The sequence below is a fragment of the Palaemon carinicauda genome, chromosome 2 (assembly GCF_036898095.1).
Source record: "Palaemon carinicauda isolate YSFRI2023 chromosome 2, ASM3689809v2, whole genome shotgun sequence".
NCBI lineage: Eukaryota > Metazoa > Arthropoda > Malacostraca > Decapoda > Palaemonidae > Palaemon > Palaemon carinicauda.
Window position 1 is genome coordinate 8790690 of NC_090726.1, and position 12189 is coordinate 8802878.

General features: G+C 45.0%; 1 long non-coding RNA gene across 1 annotated transcript in view; it reads left to right on the forward strand.

Moving 5' to 3' along the window:
• Positions 1 to 291: 291 nt before the first annotated feature.
• LOC137623211 (uncharacterized) overlaps positions 292 to 12189 on the forward strand; it is a 61847-nt gene continuing 49949 nt past the window's right edge. Inside the window, exon 1 of the long non-coding RNA XR_011040566.1 lies at positions 292 to 415. This is a non-coding gene — a long non-coding RNA (uncharacterized lncRNA). The remainder of the gene's footprint in view (positions 416 to 12189) is intronic.

A 12189-nucleotide genomic window follows, 5' to 3' on the forward strand; every position in this document is an offset into this window, starting at 1 on the left:
GTGTGTGTGTGTGTGTGTGTGTGTGTGTGTGTGTGTGTGTGCATTCTTTTATGGGGATGTCCATGCATTTGTTTGCTTTCATTAAAAGAAAAGAAGTCATTAAAGTAGTTCATGATATTTTCTCCATGTTGTCGTAAAACCTGTAGGTTCTTAAACCTGATGTATCTTTAATGTATTTTTATTCTATCTTTACATAAGGTTATTGAAAAGAAAGATACGATTAAATAATTATTAGAAAAAAAAAATCCACGTTCCAATATTGCTGCCAAATATATTGTTCCGCGGTCGAGAGTGATAGTGTACTGTGTCATCACGCTGTCATGAGTTGGAGTGGTTCGACCAAGACAAAAGCAAGAAAGAAGAATTCTCCTTGTGCATGGTGTTTTAGATAATTGAACTACAAATTTTCCCTAAGGTTAGTGCCGTTAATTTAGATAGCATTTCATGGGTATTAAACTTAGTTTTAATATCTTCCGAGTTATTTTCAAATAAAAAATTGATAAATATGTTTTCTGAAACGTTGGTAGCCTAATCCATATGGTTTAATTATAGAATAGTTTAGTATTAGTTAGGAAATTGAAACGCGCCATAATTGAATAGATCTCTGCAAATACACTATTTTGAATATCATATTCTACTAGCGGAAACCTCTATTAACGAAGTTACAGATTTTAATCAAATAAATGGCCGTTTGCTCCTTATAGCTCAATCATTGAAGCTTCCTTCAACCCGGTATTTGGAAAAAACACTGATAGGTGGTGCTTCTGCCATAAGTTGACTTGTTTGAACTGAATAAAGGGCCCAAAGTTTTACATTTTAAACCTCTTTGTTTTTAACATCTATATTGGAATATGCAATATAATCATGGCTCTTATTTTATCATGTTAAGGTATGTATTTCTAGCCAAATACATGAACCAAATATTTTTTCTACTCGCTATTTTTTATTTTATGAATTTCTGCCCATGATTGTTTGGCAAGTTTTCGTAATAAACCCACCCAGCGCTTTTTTCTTGAAAAATATTTTTTTCGTTAGTTTTCTTGTTTTGTTGTCTTTTTTTGTTAACTTTCGCAAATGTATCGTTTTCCGAGTATTCGCCACCCAACAGTAATTTATAGAACATCAGGTACCACCCAACAGTAATTTAGAGAACATCAGGTTGGGTACTGAAAAATAACGAATTGCGGAAGAGAATAACGGCAAAAGATACGATTAAATAATTATTAGAAAAAAAAATCCACGTTCCAATATTGCTGCTAAATATATTGTTCCGCGGTCGAGTGTGTCATTACGCTGTCATGAATGGGAGGGGTTCAATCAAGACTAAAGCAAGAGAGAAGAATACTCCTTGTGCATGGCGTTTTAGATAATTGAACTACAAATTTTCCGTAAGGTTAGTACCGTTAATTTAGATAGCATTTCATGGGTATTAAACTTAGTTTTAATATCTTCCGAGTTATTTTCAAATAAAAAATTGACAAATATGTATTTTGGGCTCAAGCCATGGCGTCCTGATGGAAGGTTCCTTTTTGGTAGCTTCCTTGGGTAAATAACTACTAAGATATTCCCAGAGAATTTAACCACAGGTTATCACAGAATTCTAACTTCTGGAGCGAGTATCCTAAAGGTTTCCCTTTAAGACATCGTATATCAACAGGGGACGCATGTATTAACGCGCCACATAGCTATCTACACCCCGAACAGAGTTAATGCTTCGGTGTGTAAGGGCTGAGAATAGCTGGGAGCCGTTCCATAGCTAATCTCATTCGTGGCTACTTCTGGTACTCGAGACGTAAACAAACGGGCGCCATTGCTTTAATGACGTCACGTCCGTCTTCATCCATTGTTCAGTAGCTCGCCCTACTTAGACGGATTTTCCCTGTGCTTTACTTATCGCTTTGCATCTACGTTATGTCGCTACCTTCAGCCTCGCCTTCTTCTGGAAAGTTGAGTACAAGGTTCCAGTATTGTTTAGTTAAGCTCTGACCGTAAAGTAAATATTACTTTCCGAGATAATTGCTGTTTTGTGGCAGAGCTGTGCCTCTACCGGACCCGCCATTTTATGGCGTCGTTGTTGTTATGCATGCCTTATTTAGTTAGCCACAACAACGCTTCCGGCCTTATTTACTAATCGATTACATTAGTTTATTTAGTCTTCATAGCTAGGAACTTTTATATCGTGTTTCGACGCTTTTTATCGGTCATCGATTGACCTCATACCAGTCGGCTACTATAGCCCCCAGGCCAGAGCGCCTATATATAAGTGTTCATGCATGATTTTATTAGTGATCCTAGGCTAAGTTATGAAGATAGTGGCATTATTTTACAATACTTTCAACCGTGATGCAAGTGTTTTTTTCGCCTTCAGGGACCATATAGGGGATAGGTTAGTTAGTGTCCCTTCCTAACCTAACCTACTTGTAGGACCCCTATATGCTTCCTTCATCCCCTGCCTTGGCATTCCCTCTGTTTAGCCTTGATTCCCTTTCTAAGTAGAGGGATCAAGTGTCTAATGGAGTATTTATCGCCTGTCAGTCCTCCCTAAGGGAATGAACCCCCCTTAGGGTTGCGTCCGAGAGTGAGGAAAGGCTAGCCCTTCCTCTATGGCTAGGAATAGTCTATGACTGTCCTGCGATAGCGATATGTCTTCTATCTTTCCTAGTTCAGGGCTCTTAGCCCTGCTCTAGGTTAGGTTTTGGAAGGTTACTCTGTCCCCTGCTGAAACTGTACCCATGCACCGTTTCAGCCTGGCTGCCTTATCTTAGGTTAGGGAGTGTCCTCCCTTTCCCTAGTGGCTGCTCTGGTACAGAACCCCTTCCTTGGAAGACTCTTCTCTTCTCCCCTCCCCACCTATCTCTTGTATAGCCTAGCCTACACTTAGGTTAGTCTATACCCATCTGTCCCCTGTCCTACAACTCCTCCTTAGGGTGGAGTGATAGGGCTACCTTGAGCTTCCATGTGCAGTCCGCTCTGGTACATACCCTTCATAGTGTCCTATGGGGTTAGCCACTGGATGTGTTCTGCATGTGGAGGTCTCCCCCCTCTTTGGGTGTCCCCTAGCCCTCCCTTGGGCTACCCTAGCTCCCGGTCCTCTGAGACCCCTGCTCCGGGGTGATAGAGCCTGCCTCTATCATGGGTACACCCTCTCAGGGGGGGATGTCTGGGAGTCCATGACTAGACTTCTTACATCCCTCCCCCTGTCTCTCTCACTATCCGGGTGCCGGTCCCTTGCCGCCTCCACTGTCGGCGATACCCGCCTCCTACCTTGGTGACTCTCCCCTACCCTCATGCCGCCAGCCCCCCGCGTGCCGGGGGACTGTCGACCGCCGATGGCTCTCCTCCTTCCTCCTAGCTTCGCCGTCCGCCTGCCGGTCGGCCACCGGAGTGCCGGCGTCCACTGCCGGCAACCTGGTTCAGCTATAACCATCCTTGTCCCAGTCACCAATCCGGCATCCTCCGACTGCCGGAGCCGCCGCTCCTCTGCCGGCGTGCCGCCGTTGTGCCGGCGGCCGCCACCCTGGTATTACTCTTGACTTACATATTGTCTGTTCTAATGCCAGAAACTCTGCTGGAGCGGCCTCCAGCGTGCCGGAGGTCTGCCGGAACCTCCCGGAGGCGTCAAGACTACTTGCACCCCCTTCTACTAGCTATCATTTGAATACTGATAGCCCTACACTGCAAACAGATGGCCTGTTTACACTCTTAAGATCAGTGCCTTGGTACTGTTCTATTAGTAATCATGCTGTCTCTTTGCATTCTTCAAAATTCCAGCATGCTGCGTGCATCTTAGCGCGGCTGGTTGCCGGAAGCAGTTACCCTAAGGGACCTGTTAGCCCCCTAATTTGGGACTGAGTGATCTCGGTCCCAAACTTATCCTTGGTTTTTTCCATGGAATTCCATTGCCCTGTGGAATTTTAAGGAATACTATCCTGTGCCTTCGGCCATCTCGGATTATCCAGGGATAAAGCTTGCTGTAGCCAGCCGGGCGGGATGCATGGAGTATGTTTTCTTTACTACTTCAATCTCTATGCATCACACCCTTCATTAAGTTAAAATTAATGATTAATCTTAACTTAGCTTAAGAACCACTCTTATGTCTCCCCATACTCATTTTCTCTTTCTTCCACAGGAGGAGCAGATGAAGTGTGACTTCGACTTCTGCGCTGTGAAACGCCCGCACTTCTACGGGCATACGGCTTGCAGGACTCACGCCCCTTGTGCTAACAAGAAAGGGGATCTGAAATTCTGGGACCCACTGAATTGTACGGTCTGCCAGGCTCACCTAGTTGATGCCTTCCATAACCCTCCCTCAGCGGAGGTCAGGGACACTTCTCGGGAGAAGCTACGCAAGTGGGTGCGTGGCTTCCAGAAGAATGCCACCGGACCGTACCTGGCCACTGAAGAAATGAGGTCACTCCTGTTCCCTAAGGCCTCCCCTGATTCAGTGGTACCCAAGGATTTGATCCCCACTGTCCAAATTACAGTGGAACCTGATGTTGTCATGGCCCAGTCCATGCACGAGTGCCGCCTGGATTCCGAAGATGACGAACATATGTCGGATGTCTCGGAAGACACGGAGAAGACCCTTATGGCTCAAGGAGCTGAAGATGACGAAGACCAGGTGGAATACGCCGAGTCGGAGCAAGAGGTCGCTGCTCCTTCCATCTCCGCCCCTACTCCTACACCGACGGAAGTGTCTATCCCGTCTACCTCCACGACCCCGGATCCCTCTTCATCCACTCAAGAAATGATCCGGTTGATTAGAGCCGTCATGGACGACAGGTTAAAGGAGAATCAGGAGTTCATCAGGTCCATGATGGGATCCAGAGAACCGAAGAGGATTTCGGTTAAGGATCTCCCCGCTTGCTCACATGCCAACCCATGGAGGTATGCTGAGCATATGGTTATCACGACCGGCAGGATCTTCGTCAGCGACAAGATCGGCACGGTCCCTTTGGAAGACGTGGAGTTCTTCCCAAACTTCGAGGCCTACCCGGACTGTTACGTCCGACTTCGCTCTGAACCTGCCTCTAAAGAAGAGACCGAACCGAAGGAAGAGATAGTGTTCGATCTCGCGAAGGCCCAGGCTATGCTAGCCAACACGTTCAAGAGTAGGGGTTTTACCTGCTCTAAGCTTCCGGCCCTGAGCAAGAAGCACCCTACTTATGTCGCACCTGAAAATGCGGTACTTCCATTCTTGGAAAAGGCCTTCGCTGCGTGCCTTAAAGCTGTGGAAGAGGGGAAAGCCTGCCCTGCACTGGAGGAGTGCAGACCCTTCTCCATAGTTACTCCCCCTGACGCTCGACACTGGAAGGACATCCAGCATACGTTCGTCGTGGGAAAGCTAGATCCTGACGTCGCCGGACGTCAGTTTAACGAAGACCTCCCGAAGCTCAACGATCACCTCCTTCGTCGGGAACAAGATACGAAGGAGAGGCTCGCAGCATCCATGTCCCACCAAGTCCAACTTGAAGTTATGGCCTGTGACACCAGAGTACCAGACCACTACATGGTACTTTCCAAATCCCACATGGCAACCCTGATGAAGGACTTGTACCACTTCATGAAGGCTCGGAGAGCCTGTCGTGAATTCGTGTTCGCAGGTGCCACTGTGAAACACGAACCCCGGAGGCTGATTTCCTCCAACATCTGGGGCAAACACCTCTTTCCTTCTGACCTTGTGAAGGAAATCACCGACAAAGCCGCCACGGAGAATAGGAACCTTCTCCACAAGTGGGGCATGTCAAGGAAGAGGAAACCCTCTCAGGACGACGGACCTCAACCTAAGAGGAAATCCTCAAAACAGAAACCCCAGCAACGTCAACCAAGACGTCAGTTTCCGGGACCCGCTACCTCCCAAGTGGTAGCTCAGCCACAACAGACCTTTCAATTGGTCACCCAACCGGTGTTGTCACAGTCACCGGTCTTCACCCCTGCTTTCGAGCAACAGACGACTACCTTTCGTCCCAAAGGTAGAGGCTCAAACAGAGGTGCAGGCAGAGACGCGTCTCGCCGTCCCTCCAGAGGCAGAGGAGGAAAGGGAGCTAGCGGCCGAGGCAGCAAGCCCTCGGGACACCAGAAGCAATGAAGTGCTTCCGGTGGGAGGAAGACTCCGCCAATTCCAGGATCGTTGGACCTTCGATCCCTGGGCACACAGCATCGTCAAGAAGGGTCTAGGCTGGAGTTGGACTCAACCACCCCCAACATTCCAGCAGTTCTTCCAACAATCAACCCCCCTTCTGGAAGAATATGTCCTAGATCTCTTGAACAAGAAGGTGATAAGGAAGGTAAAGTCCACCAGGTTCCAAGGAAGACTGTTTTGTGTCCCCAAGAAAGACTCCGACAAACTCAGTCATTCTGGACTTATCCCCCCTCAACAAGTTCATAGCGAACGACAAGTTCAAGATGCTGACTCTTCAACAAATAAGGACCCTTCTGCCTCGAGGTTCCTACACGGTCTCCATAGACCTGGCGGATGCCTACTGGCACGTTCCAATGAACCATCACGCTTCCTCCTACCTAGGATTTCGGCTCCAAAGGAAAAGCTACGCCTTCCGGGCCATGCCCTTCGGCCTCAATGTGGCCCCTCGGATCTTCACAAAGCTGGCGGACGCCATAGTACAACAGCTCCGCCTCCGAAACGTCCAGGTGATGGCCTACCTCGACGACTGGCTAGTCTGGGCTCCATCGCCCGAAGATTGTGTAAAATCTTGCAACAAAGTCACCCAGTACCTAGAACACCTGGGATTCAAGATCAACGAGAAGAAATCTCGCCTCTCTCCAGCTCAGAAGTTCCAGTGGTTAGGAATCCAATGGAACCTTCAGTCACACCGCCTTTCCATCCCCCAGAAGAAAAGGAAGGAAATAGCAGGGTCTGTCAAGCGACTACTGAAATCCAAACGAATTTCAAGACGCCAGCAGGAACGAGTTCTAGGCTCTCTACAGTTCGCCTCAGTAACAAACCCAGTGCTTCGTGCACAGCTAAAGGATGCCGCGGGAGTCTGGAGACGTTCTGCATCCATCGCTCGAAGAGACCTCAAGAGACGGCTCCCAAACAGACTTCGACTTCTCCTCAAGCCGTGGTCGGAAGCAAAGGCCCTGAAAAGGTCCATTCCTCTTCAACACCCTCCTCCATCACTCAACATCCACACGGACGCTTCGCTGGAGGGTTGGGGAGGTCACTCCCACCAAAAACAGGCTCAAGGCACCTGGTCTCCCCTGTTCAAGACGTTCCACATAAACATCTTGGAGGCCATGGCGGTCCTTCTAACTCTGAAGAAATTATCCCCGCCTCCCTCGATCCACATTCGTCTAACCCTAGACAACTCAGTGGTAGTTCGTTGGCTCAATCGCCAAGGCTCAAGATCGCCCCAGATAAATCAGGTGCTTCTCCCAATCTTCCGTCTGGCAGAGAAGAAGAAGTGGCACCTGTCTGCAGTTCACCTACAAGGATTCCGCAACGTGACAGCGGATGCTCTATCTCGAACAAACCCGATAGAGTCGGAATGGTCTCTAGACGCAAGATCATTCTCCTTCATCTCTCACCAAGTCCCAGAACTTCAGATAGATCTCTTCGCAACGAGCGACAACAATCAACTTCCTCGGTATGTGGCCCCGTACGAGGACCCCAAGGCAGAAGCAGTGGATGCCATGTCACTGGACTGGAACAGATGGTCCAAGATCTACCTGTTCCCTCCCACCAACCTTCTGCTGAAAGTCCTCTCCAAACTGAGAACCTTCAAAGGGACAGCGGCCCTAGTGGCTCCCAAGTGGCCCCGGAGCAACTGGTACCCCCTGGTCCTGGAGCTGCAGCCCAAGCTGATCCCTCTCCCGGGCCCAGTTCTCTCCCAACAAGTACAGAAGTTGACTGTCTTCGCTTCATCATCGAAAATCAAGGACCTTCATCTCATGATTTTCTCTCCCTAGCCGCAAAGAAGAGGTTTGGGATCTCGAAGAAAAGTCTGGACTTCCTAGAGGAATACAAGACCGAATCCACAAGACGGCAATACGAATCATCCTGGAGGAAATGGGTCTCCTTCGTCAAGACAAAAAATCCTAAGGAAATCACAATTGATTTCTGCATGTCCTTCTTTATTCACCTCCATGGACAGGGATTAGCAGCCAATACGATTTCAACCTGCAAATCGGCCTTGACCAGACCAATTCTGTATGCCTTCCAAATTGATCTGTCCAGCGACATCTTCAATAAACTACCGAAAGCATGTGCTCGCCTACGCCCAGCACCCCCACCGAAACCGATCTCCTGGTCATTAGACAAGGTGCTCCATTTCGCCTCCAACTTGGATAATGATTCATGCCCTCTCAAGGATCTGACTCAGAAAGTTATATTTCTCTTTGCTCTTGCTTCGGGAGCTCGAGTCAGCGAAATAGTGGCATTATCAAGAGAGGAAGGGCACATCCTGTTTACCGATACAGGAGACGTTACCCTCTCCCCTGATCCGACGTTTCTCGCCAAAAATGAATTACCCACCAAAAGATGGGGCCCCTGGAGAATATGCCCCCTGAAGGAAGATGTCTCTTTATGCCCAGTAGAGAGCCTCAAGGTCTATCTTCGCAGAACTTCGAACTTTGGTGGAGGCCAACTCTTCAAAGGAGAAACATCGGGCAGCGACCTGTCACTGAAACAATTAAGAGCGAAAATCACCTACTTCATTCGCAGAGCGGATCCTGACAGTACACCCGCCGGTCATGATCCTAGGAAAGTTGCATCATCTCTGAATTTCTTTCAGAGTATGGACTTTGAAAGCCTTAAAAACTTCACAGGCTGGAAGTCCTCGCGCGTTTTCTTTAAACATTATGCGAAACAAGTGCACGAAGTCAAACATTTTGTGGTAGCCGCAGGTAGTGTTATGAAACCTGCACCTAACTCTGCATAGAACAGTGAGTTACTTGGGACTCTAACTCTTTGGGTGCCTATGTTGACCCTCGAGCGATACATAGTGATGTCGAAAACACTTAGTGCTTTTATAACTGTTCTTATCCCAGGTGAAATGTCATAGTTGTCACACAAGTGCCGCATGCCCTGAGCATGATGTGTTTTTAATCAAAGACTTACGTTCCTCAAGAACGAGTGCCTACTAATAAACTTTAAATTCCTTTTCAGATTCAAGAGCAAGTCTTTATTACTATGTACATTATAATTACTGTAAATGAACTTTACTTATTGCTGCAATTCATTTATTTTCTGCATTTGTGAAATAAAATTTCTATTTTATTACCTGTGCGTCTCAATCAGCTCCTACTTACTATGAAATACATGCCTGTCATAGTTTTATTATCCCCTTTTTTTCCTTATGGTTATGGAGAAATTAAGATACTAACTCTTAATTTATATTCACTCTGATTATGTAATGTTCCAATACGAATACTTACTCTTCATACCCTGGAGATGAATCACCCTTCTCAGCACACAGTGCCCAACCACCACTGGTCTGCTTTTCAGAATGTTCCTATACGAATGCCAAACATTCAGCTTCGTCTCCAAGTTCTTCAAGTTCTTCTATCAGGGTGAATAGCCCTTCAATACCACTTTGACGTCGGCATGGCCCGTGGGAACTTCACTGCCAAGGGGGGCAGGATGATTCTTCCCTACGGTTCTTTACCAAGATTACTATGCTATTTTGTCAATGCCTTGGCACTTACTAATAGGGGAAAATCTACCACGATACATTGATTCTCTGGTATTCTTCCATCAGGACGCCATGGCTTGAGCCCAAAAAACGGATTTTGAGCGAAGCGAAAAATCTATTTTTGGGTAAGATAGCCATGGCGTCCTGATGGACCCTCCCTGCTACTTCGTCCAGTTTTTAGGTCCCACCCTGCTCTGCTGTATCATGGTGATGGGCAAGCAACTGGCTTCAGGATGAAGACGGACGTGACGTCATTAAAGCAATGGCGCCCGTTTGTTTACGTCTCGAGTACCAGAAGTAGCCACGAATGAGATTAGCTATGGAACGGCTCCCAGCTATTCTCAGCCCTTACACACCGAAGCATTAACTCTGTTCGGGGTGTAGATAGCTATGTGGCGCGTTAATACATGCGTCCCCTGTTGATATACGATATCTTAAAGGGAAACCTTTAGGATACTCGCTCCAGAAGTTAGAATTCTGTGATAACCTGTGGTTAAATTCTCTGGGAATATCTTAGTAGTTATTTACCCAAGGAAGCTACCAAAAAGGAACCTTCCATCAGGACGCCATGGCTATCTCACCCAAAAATAGATTTTTTGCTTCGCTCAAAATCCGTTTTCTGAAACGTTGGTAGCCTAATCCATATGGTTTAATTATAGAATAGTTTAGTATTAGTTAGGAAATTGAAACGCGCATAATTGAATAGATCTCTGCAAATACACTATTTTGAATACCATATACTACTAGCGGAAACCTCTATTAACGAAGTTACAGATTTTAATCAAATAAATGGCTGTTTGCTCCTTATAGCTCAATTATAGAACCCTCCTTCAACCCGGTATTTGGGAAAAACACTGATAGGTGGTGCTTCTGCCATAAGTTGACTTGTTTGAACTGAATTAAGGGCCCAACGTTTTACATTTTAAACCTCTTTGTTTTTAACATCTATATTGGAATATGCAATATAATCATGGCTCTTATTTTATCATGTTAAGGTATGTATTTCTAGCCAAATACATGAACCAAATATTTTTTCTACTCGCTATTTTTTATTTTATGAATTTCTGCCCATGATTGTTTGGCAAGTTTTCGTAATAAATCCACCCAGCGCTTTTTTCTTGAAAAATATTTTTTTCGTTAGTTTTCTTGTTTTGTTGTCTTTTTTTGTTAACTTTCGCAAATGTATCGTTTTCCGAGTATTCGCCACCCAACAGTAATTTATAGAACATCAGGTACCACCCAACAGTAATTTAGAGAACATCAGGTTGGGTACTGAAAAATAACGAATTGCGGAAGAGAATAACGGCAAAAGATACGATTAAATAATTATTAGAAAAAAAAAATCCACGTTCCAATATTGCTGCTAAATATATTGTTCCGCGGTCGAGTGTGTCATTACGCTGTCATGAATGGGAGGGGTTCAATCAAGACTAAAGCAAGAGAGAAGAATACTCCTTGTGCATGGTGTTTTAGATAATTGAACTACAAATTTTCCCTAAGGTTAGTGCCGTTAATTTAGATAGCATTTCATGGGTATTAAACTTAGTTTTAATATCTTCCGAGTTATTTTCAAATAAAAAATTGATAAATATGTATTCTGAAACGTTGGTAGCCTAATCCATATGGTTTAATTATAGAATAGTTTAGTATTAGTTAGGAAATTGAAACGCGCATAATTGAATAGATCTCTGCAAATACACTATTTTGAATACCATATACTACTAGCGGAAACCTCTATTAACGAAGTTACAGATTTTAATCAAATAAATGGCCGTTTGCTCCTTATAGCTCAATTATAGAACCCTCCTTCAACCCGGTATTTGGGAAAAACACTGATAGGTGGTGCTTCTGCCATAAGTTGACTTGTTTGAACTGAATTAAGGGCCCAACGTTTTACATTTTAAACCTCTTTGTTTTTAACATCTATATTGGAATATGCAATATAATCATGGCTCTTATTTTATCATGTTAAGGTATGTATTTCTAGCCAAATACATGAACCAAATATTTTTTCTACTCGCTATTTTTTATTTTATGAATTTCTGCCCATGATTGTTTGGCAAGTTTTCGTAATAAACCCACCCAGCGCTTTTTTCATGAAAAAAATATTTTTTTCGTTAGTTTTCTTGTTTTGTTGTCTTTTTTTTGTTAACTTTCGCAAATGTATCATTTTCCGAGTATCACCACCCAACAGTAATTTAGAGAACATCAGGTACCACCCAACAGTAATTTAGAGAACATCAGGTACCACCCAACAGTAATTTAGAGAACATCAGGTACCACCCAACAGTAATTTAGAGAACATCAGGTACCACCCAACAGTAATTTAGAGAACATCAGGTTGGGTACTGAAAAATAACGAATTGCGGAAGAGAATAGCGGCAAAACGCTCCAAAATAACAAGAAAAGTAACGAGAAAAATTTTTTTTCATGAAAAAATATGAGGAACAACACTTAACGAAAACTATCATTGGCCCGTTTTCTTCTGAGTCCTGTTTTCTTTTGAATGTTCAACTGATCTTAGCTCTACTGTATATTG